We start from the raw sequence: 7313 nt of genomic DNA on the forward strand, positions 1-7313 counted from the left end.
GGCGTTCACACACCCGTCCCGTCCATACGTCACCCCACGCGCTTCAGCTAGCTGGGCATCGAGCGGGCGACGGCTGGCCGGACGGGGGAAGAAGCGAAGAGGTCGCCGGCTCACGGCCCCGCGGCGCAGGATGACGGGCGCGCGCGCGTCACCCCCGCCCGCCCGTGCCGCGTCGCCGGCAAGTTGGGTGCTCCGATCCGGTGGCGATTGATGGGTGGATTTGCTACCTGCACGGTCGCTTTCGCGGCGGCGCGCGGCTCTCGCGTCGTCATCGCGCGTGCATGTGCGGACAGATATTGCTGCAGTGCACAACTGCAGAGGGAGCAGATCCATCGGGGATACGGAAATGCAACGTCGCGATCGGTCTACTAGTAGGGTAACTATTACTACGTGATCCTAGTAGGACGTGAGATGTGACAAGCGTTTTGGATTTATTACTGCAAAAACTCCTCGAGTGTTATTTTTTTAAAGACTTCAGTACAGCCGGCCCTATTTTTGTCTGCGCGCACGGCCGGCTGCATCCACTGGCGCCGGCGCAGCTGACTTTGCGGGCCCACATATCAGCCATTAGTTGATATTTTTATTCAAAACATCAAATTACGCGTCTATTCATTTTCTCATCTCTCTACGGTTCCTCCGCCTCCTCATTTCCTCCCCCATCATCTCTCTCTAGGGTTCCTCTCTCTCTAGGGTTTCTCTATCTCTCTCCTCCATTGGAGGCATTTGCTCACGAAAGGCCTGCATCTGTGGGAGGCGCGGCGCAACGAGGTGAGGGGAGGGGCTGCAACACTGCGCGCGCAGGGGAAGGGCGTCTGCGAGCGGAGGGGCTGCGGCACCACGCGCGCAGGGGAAGAGCGGCTGGGAGCGGAGGGGCTGCGGCACCATGCGCGCAAGGGAAGGGCGGTTGGGAGCGGAGGCGCGACGGGGTGAGGGAGGGGCCGCGCGGCCGCGGATGGCCGAGTGGGCTGGCAGGGGAGGTGAGGGATGTCAAAGCGTGGTGAGGAGGGACGGAGAGAGAGGTCAGAAGAGATTGGGGAGAGAGGGGAGGAAGACGAACTGGATTTTTGATTTTTTTATGCCCCATTTTCGCTGCATCTGATCCTCCATTACGCGTGCAGCGATTTTGATTTTGTGATTGTTTTTTGGTGAGGGTTATCGTTGATGTCATTTGGTATCGAGGGGGGACGGGCAGGAATTTGCAGCTCAGTTTAGATGAGTTGATGCCTCACACACCCCTCCAAAACAAATCCATGCGCCCCCCTCCCCCTGCGTCTAATCCTTTTTTGTTTGTTTTTGTTTTGCTGGAGCTCATCGGCAAGCACATCTGTAGGGGGTCAGTGAATCATTCTGGGGGTTCAGCGCAATCTCAGGTATAAATTAGGTGAGCGATTCCCTAGCGACATGTTGTTCCCTAGGCAACCAGAAAAAAATATGCTACTGAATTGCTAGTACGATTAATTTGCATGTTGGTTTAGCACAAGTTACATACATGAAATTCAAAAAACTATCAGTAGGAACATCTGAAAATGCTATAATCAGAATGGAAAAAATGCTAAAGTAAAATGAATAAATTGCATGATGATTTAGTTAAACTTGCCAACAAAATAAATCTGAGATGGTACATGGTACTGCCTATATATTGAATATTATTGAAATGCTTATACTGATTTGATATTTGGACTTGCCTAAATGGACAAGTAAACTCCTCCACACTAGATTCCATCTGAGTTCTCTCATCCGTGATGTGTTTTTGGAGCCTGGTTTTTTCAGTATTGTGGAGTCGAAGTCTTGCTGATAAGGGGAAGGCTCACACTACAGCAGGGAGAAATTTTTACCAGGTGAGTCAACTCGTTGCCCCATACAAAATGAGAATACAGACTGTGCCTGCTGATGCTTTTCAAATCTGTTGTAGCTTTGTGGTTTTTTGTTAGATTTTTTTGGCTCATGTGTTATATAATCAAATCTGAATCTGCTAATGTTTTCCGATCAGCTGATGCTTCCAAACTGCTGAATTTATGTATTCTTTTTTCAGCTGATGCCATGTGTTATGTTATTTAAACGCAATGGCTGTAGGTTGATTTGAATTACATAGTTTCCCCAGTGTTGAATGGAATCAAGCCTATTTTGGGTTTTGCTGCTGCTTACTTTTAAGCACTGTTGGATACTCTTATTAATAAACTTCATTGATACATGCTGATATATGCCTAATTTTCTTGTTTCCTCTCTAAAGCTCATGATTATGGAACTACCAAGTTTTTGTTTTATGGAAATTTTAGTGTAATTAAGGCTGTATAAGTTCAGATGCTTCGACACAGTTTGTATGATTCAATTTTAAAATCTATTACCTGAGTTTTTTTATACTACCACCTGACTTGTTAACTGAAACGTATGCAATGGATAACATACTTGTCTTTATGTGCCATTGTTATTTGAAAAGAATTTATTGCAACTGCAACAAGTTGGAGGATGCATTGACAAATTAATTTCTGTATTATTTTTTCAGTTTAGATAAGTTATTTTTGCTGAATATTATATTTGGTGTGTCTATATACATGCTTAATTTTTTGAAAATATTCAGATTTAATTATATCAACACAGCACCACTCCTAATGTGTCTATAATCTGAACATGTTTCTGAATTTACTTTTCTGAACATGTCTAGTTATTAGCTTCTTTGTATTAAAACCTCAACATGTCTAGTTTTTTTTCTGAACATGTGGTATATATGCATGCTTACTTATTCTGAACATTTTTTTTGCTTAAACGAACACTTTGTCCTACTATGGATCAAGGTTTTTTAAGAGACTAGACACTAGATGTTACTTTAGACATTGACTCCCACACAACACCACCACCAGCACCATTACTTATTTATTTGTTAACACCACCACCAGCGCCATTACTGCAGCATTAATTTACTTCTTTTTCATTTGTGTAATGTGCAGTTTTTGTCTCTCCGAAATACAAACCAATTACAATGCCAAGAGCAAAGAAGCAGCGACACGCCCGTGCGGCATCAGCCAATGCAGTATGTTCTCCTCTCCGTTTTTTTCATGCAATAGCCCCAAGTCACAGTTAGGCAACAATTTTTTTTAGTAGAGCAAATTCATGCATCTCATTAGGTCATCAAGCTTGATACAAATCTCAATGGAACATTTGGCAAGTTAAAGGTAATGTACTGACCCACATATTCACTACAGTAAAATCAAGTTATATAGATGGTCTCACTAACTTTTGCTCTAGTTGTCCGTTGCAATGGGGGTGTAGGCAAGCCTGACAGAGTGCCATTTAGGGACGCAATGGTGGATGTGGGAGGGAGTTTGTGCTAAGTCGTACTTGCTGCCACTTGTGTTCGAGAAGCCATGTTATTAGTCAGGCAAAATACTGTTATTAGAAAGCCACTTTTCCTTTCGATTTTGTTCTGCTCAATTGGAATTGCTTGCATTTTTCATAATTTCTCCACTCCACTTCATGCTGGTAGGGATAACTTAAGCTCATCACTTGTTACTTTGATTGGGTCGGCACAACAGCGGCAGTAGTTATTCTTATGTAGCAACTTTTGTGTTCTTATGATCTCGTAATGTTTTTTACTAGTTTAGTTCCTGCTTGGTGTTTGGTGTTAAGAGCAGGCTCACACAGACCATGTTGCAACCAATTTATGCTTTTTTGAGTTTACTATATGATTTTTTTGTGGTAGAAGGTATGCACTTTTAGTAAAACTCATAACCATTTTAATTAGATCGCTTATGTGTTTTTTCAATCTCATATAAGTATTTTAATGTTGGTTTTCAATAAAACTATTATGTGGAAGCAATAATATTGATTCCCAATAAGCAATTTTATTGTTGTATCTAGACATAACAATACATTTGTTTAGGAAATTTTGTCTAAGCATTTTTTTCAAAATATAATTAAATGATCATGCCATCATTTGATTTTGGATGTTTCATTTTGTAGATGCCATGTGAGAGGTTTTTGGCACCAACAAACAACCTAGCTTCCAAATCTGCTTTTGTTTTTCAGCATTCTCTGCACATGGATTTCTGAGAAAAAAATGTTCAGCTTCAGAAGAAAGGCACTACCCTCTTGGTACTATTCTACTCGATTGGAGTTACCTGCATTTGTTGTAGTTTCTCATCTCTGCTTCATGCCAATAAGATTCCATGGATAAAATGAGCTCATCATCTCTTCTTTGATTGGATCGGCACAGCCGCAACAACCATTGTTTTGCTGCCCCCACCAGCAGCAACAACGTGCCAACGTTTGTCATCAGCTTAGGGAGGTAAGCAGCTCAGCGATCCATCAATTTTTTAGATGTCATTTTTCATGCGATAGTGATGCAACTGCTGGCTACAGTTTTTTAATCATGGCTTGCTTGCTTTTGGCCATAAATTGAATTCAGTACAATGAATTTTAGCTCATGTGCTTTTGTTCATCTCATTCGACCTGTCCAGTAGCTTTTACTGGTATGTTTTAATAGAAGCAGGTAGCTGCAGCTTGACTTCGTTTAGAGAAATTAAACAACACTGAATATCTTTCCATTCCATTTTTCATTAGGTAATAACTCTAAATTAGGTAATAATATAGGAGGAATTAGGCAATAATGATGTTCTATATAGGCAGTAATGTTGATTCTCCATAAAATTGTCCTATAGAGGCAATAATATTAGTTCCTAGTAAGCAATAATATTGTTCTATCTAGGCATAACAATATACTTCATTAAGCAATTTTGTTTGAGTATTTTATAATTCATTAGGCATAACAACAACATAATTTTCATTCGGCAATAACATTATTTTCTTTTAGTTAATGATGTTACTTCTAGCTAGACAAAAGTCTTGCTCCCATTTTGGGCAAAATGCTATTCTTTGTCAAGCAAAATTCTGTTCTCAGTTAGTCGAAATATCATTCTTAGACAAATAACTATTAAAATCATTGTTAATACTAGCAAAATATTGGTTACGAATAAGCAAAACAATGCATTTGCTTAGCCAATTTCTAATGATCTTTTGTTTTTGGAGTGCCTCTGTTGATTATTAGGATACCCAAGCTAGTTCTCCACTTGCCTAATGTTTTTGTTAGGATGGCCATAATCGTAGTAAATGTAAATTTAATATCCTTTCTACCGTTGGTTGATGACGTACGTAATTTTACTTCTCAACTTCTTAAAAATTAAACCGCCAAATTACTTTTTTCTTGACTACGTTTTAGAAATTACTTTTGCATTAACACCATTTGAAATAACAGATAAACAGAATGGTGTCATTGGCTTACATAAATACAACCGTCAAGTCCCCGCCGTCTTCAGAAAGTTGACTCCTGTTCTATTAGATCATTCCAAGCCAGAGAAAACCGATATGTGCATGCTTCTCACTCACACGTCTAATGCCGGCACACATGTGCTCACAACTCATTGTTACCAATGAATCATGTACTGGACGGTGGAGACTATCAACATTTACAAAATATTACTGTCTCGTCATATTAAACATACTGCTCTTGTATTTAAAGTTTACTTCTGTATGTTTTAAAATTATTTGGAACAACAATAATTCATTTCAAGACAATAAGTGGCAATTAGTTCTCTGTTTGACATAATTTTGAAACTTAATTATATTCTTCCTCAATTCTCTCTCACATTAGCAACTACCTAATAATTCCACCCTAGAATGTCTCCCTGTGTAAATTTAAATTAAGGTAACAAAGCCTCCATGCAGTCCGTCAGCTCGCATGGACTGCATGGGAACCAAAGAGAACACGATCCATTAATAGTGCATATTGCCCGTGTATCTTGCGGCCCATCGTGACATCTTTGCGGGCCACTTTTTACTCCAATGATATGCCAACCGTGTCAGACCCGGGGCAGCGGGACTGCTTGTAGGCATGGAATGTTCTAAAGTAAGGGATAGCTTATGGATGTACCTTATATCTTTTGTAAATACCCAAATAGGCGTAGAATTAGCTGCAGTACAAAGGAAACTACCCGATTATGTTGTAGTAGAATTCCAACTGTATTCGGCTATGACTCTGCATGTAACCCTATTCTCCCGGATATATAAGGGCGGGCAGGGGCCCCCTCCAAACGATCATCAACACCTAAGTCAATACAAACCACCACACAGGACGTAGGGTATTACGCAACTCGCGGCCCGAATCTGTCTAAATCTTTGTGTTCCTTGCACCATCGAGTTTCAGAGCCACCGATCCCTACCTGCAAACTTTACTGCTAAGCGTATCCCTGAGCAGACTTGGCGGTAAACACCGACAAACCGTACTAACATTGCTTTTACGATCACCTCTTATTATTGGTTTATGTTTTTCACCTCCCACAAAAAGAAGAAGAAGAAGCACAACATATATGCACGTTTTTAAATACCAAAAAAACTACTCTAATTCATAAAAACAACAAAATTCGCGGCGTACTTCCCAAACTTAAGGAAAATACTACTCAAGCAACAAAAAAGCAATACTATTGTTTCTCAAATTCTAACTCCTAACGTGATAACAGCTCAACTACCATGTTCACTGGTCATTTGGTATTTTTTTTGAATTGCTACTCATTCAAAATTGTTTTAATACAATAATAGAGACCACATCCGCTACAATCAACGGTCTCCACGTCCATTTAATCCATTAAATACACTGATCTCGAGATTTTACTTCCGACGAGGGACTAGCGCACCGAGTGACTACGGACAGATGGATGCCGAAATACGTGCACATACCAAAATACCGTATTTCTCTTCAATCATTCAAATAAAGAATAACATACCAGTAAGTTTTTACTTCCTACTGTTCACTTTTTAATTCCAACGATTTCTTACTATCCTATACCTCCTTACGTGATAACACCTCAATTTCCATTTTCAATGGTCAAACGGAATTTTTTTTTGAATTACTAACTACTCAAAACTGCTTTAATACAATAATGGAGACCATCCGCATCAATCAAGGGTTGCAGTCCCCATTTAATCCATTTAATATACTTTATACTGAGATTTTACTCTCATGCAACCAAGGCACCGTAATTTTCTCCAATTTTGCTGAACTCACCGGAGTCAGCCTTGCTCCGCCGTGGGTGTTGAATAGTTATTCAGCAACCCGCATGCTAAATATACGGGTCCTATTTTATTATAGTTATATAATTTAGATTCAGATTTGGGGTTACTTTAACTTTTGATAATGACATACAAATTCTTAAAAGCATTGCAGGTCATGACGTGGTCAAGAAGGAAAGCAAATATGCATTTTTCCTCTAATGTTGTTTGCTTGTATATTTTACTCTAATTTTGCTTCTAATCAATCTATTTAA

At 40.1% G+C, this 7313-nt stretch overlaps 1 long non-coding RNA gene across 1 annotated transcript; it reads left to right on the top strand.

Moving 5' to 3' along the window:
• Positions 1 to 2948: 2948 nt before the first annotated feature.
• On the top strand, positions 2949 to 5599 carry LOC120658960. Its single transcript, XR_005668892.1, has 4 exons — positions 2949 to 3028; positions 3958 to 4089; positions 4211 to 4282; positions 5249 to 5599. It is a non-coding gene; the product is annotated as an uncharacterized LOC120658960 (long non-coding RNA).
• The last annotated feature ends 1714 nt before the right edge of the window (positions 5600 to 7313 follow it).

The sequence above is a fragment of the Panicum virgatum genome, chromosome 2N (assembly GCF_016808335.1).
Source record: "Panicum virgatum strain AP13 chromosome 2N, P.virgatum_v5, whole genome shotgun sequence".
NCBI lineage: Eukaryota > Viridiplantae > Streptophyta > Magnoliopsida > Poales > Poaceae > Panicum > Panicum virgatum.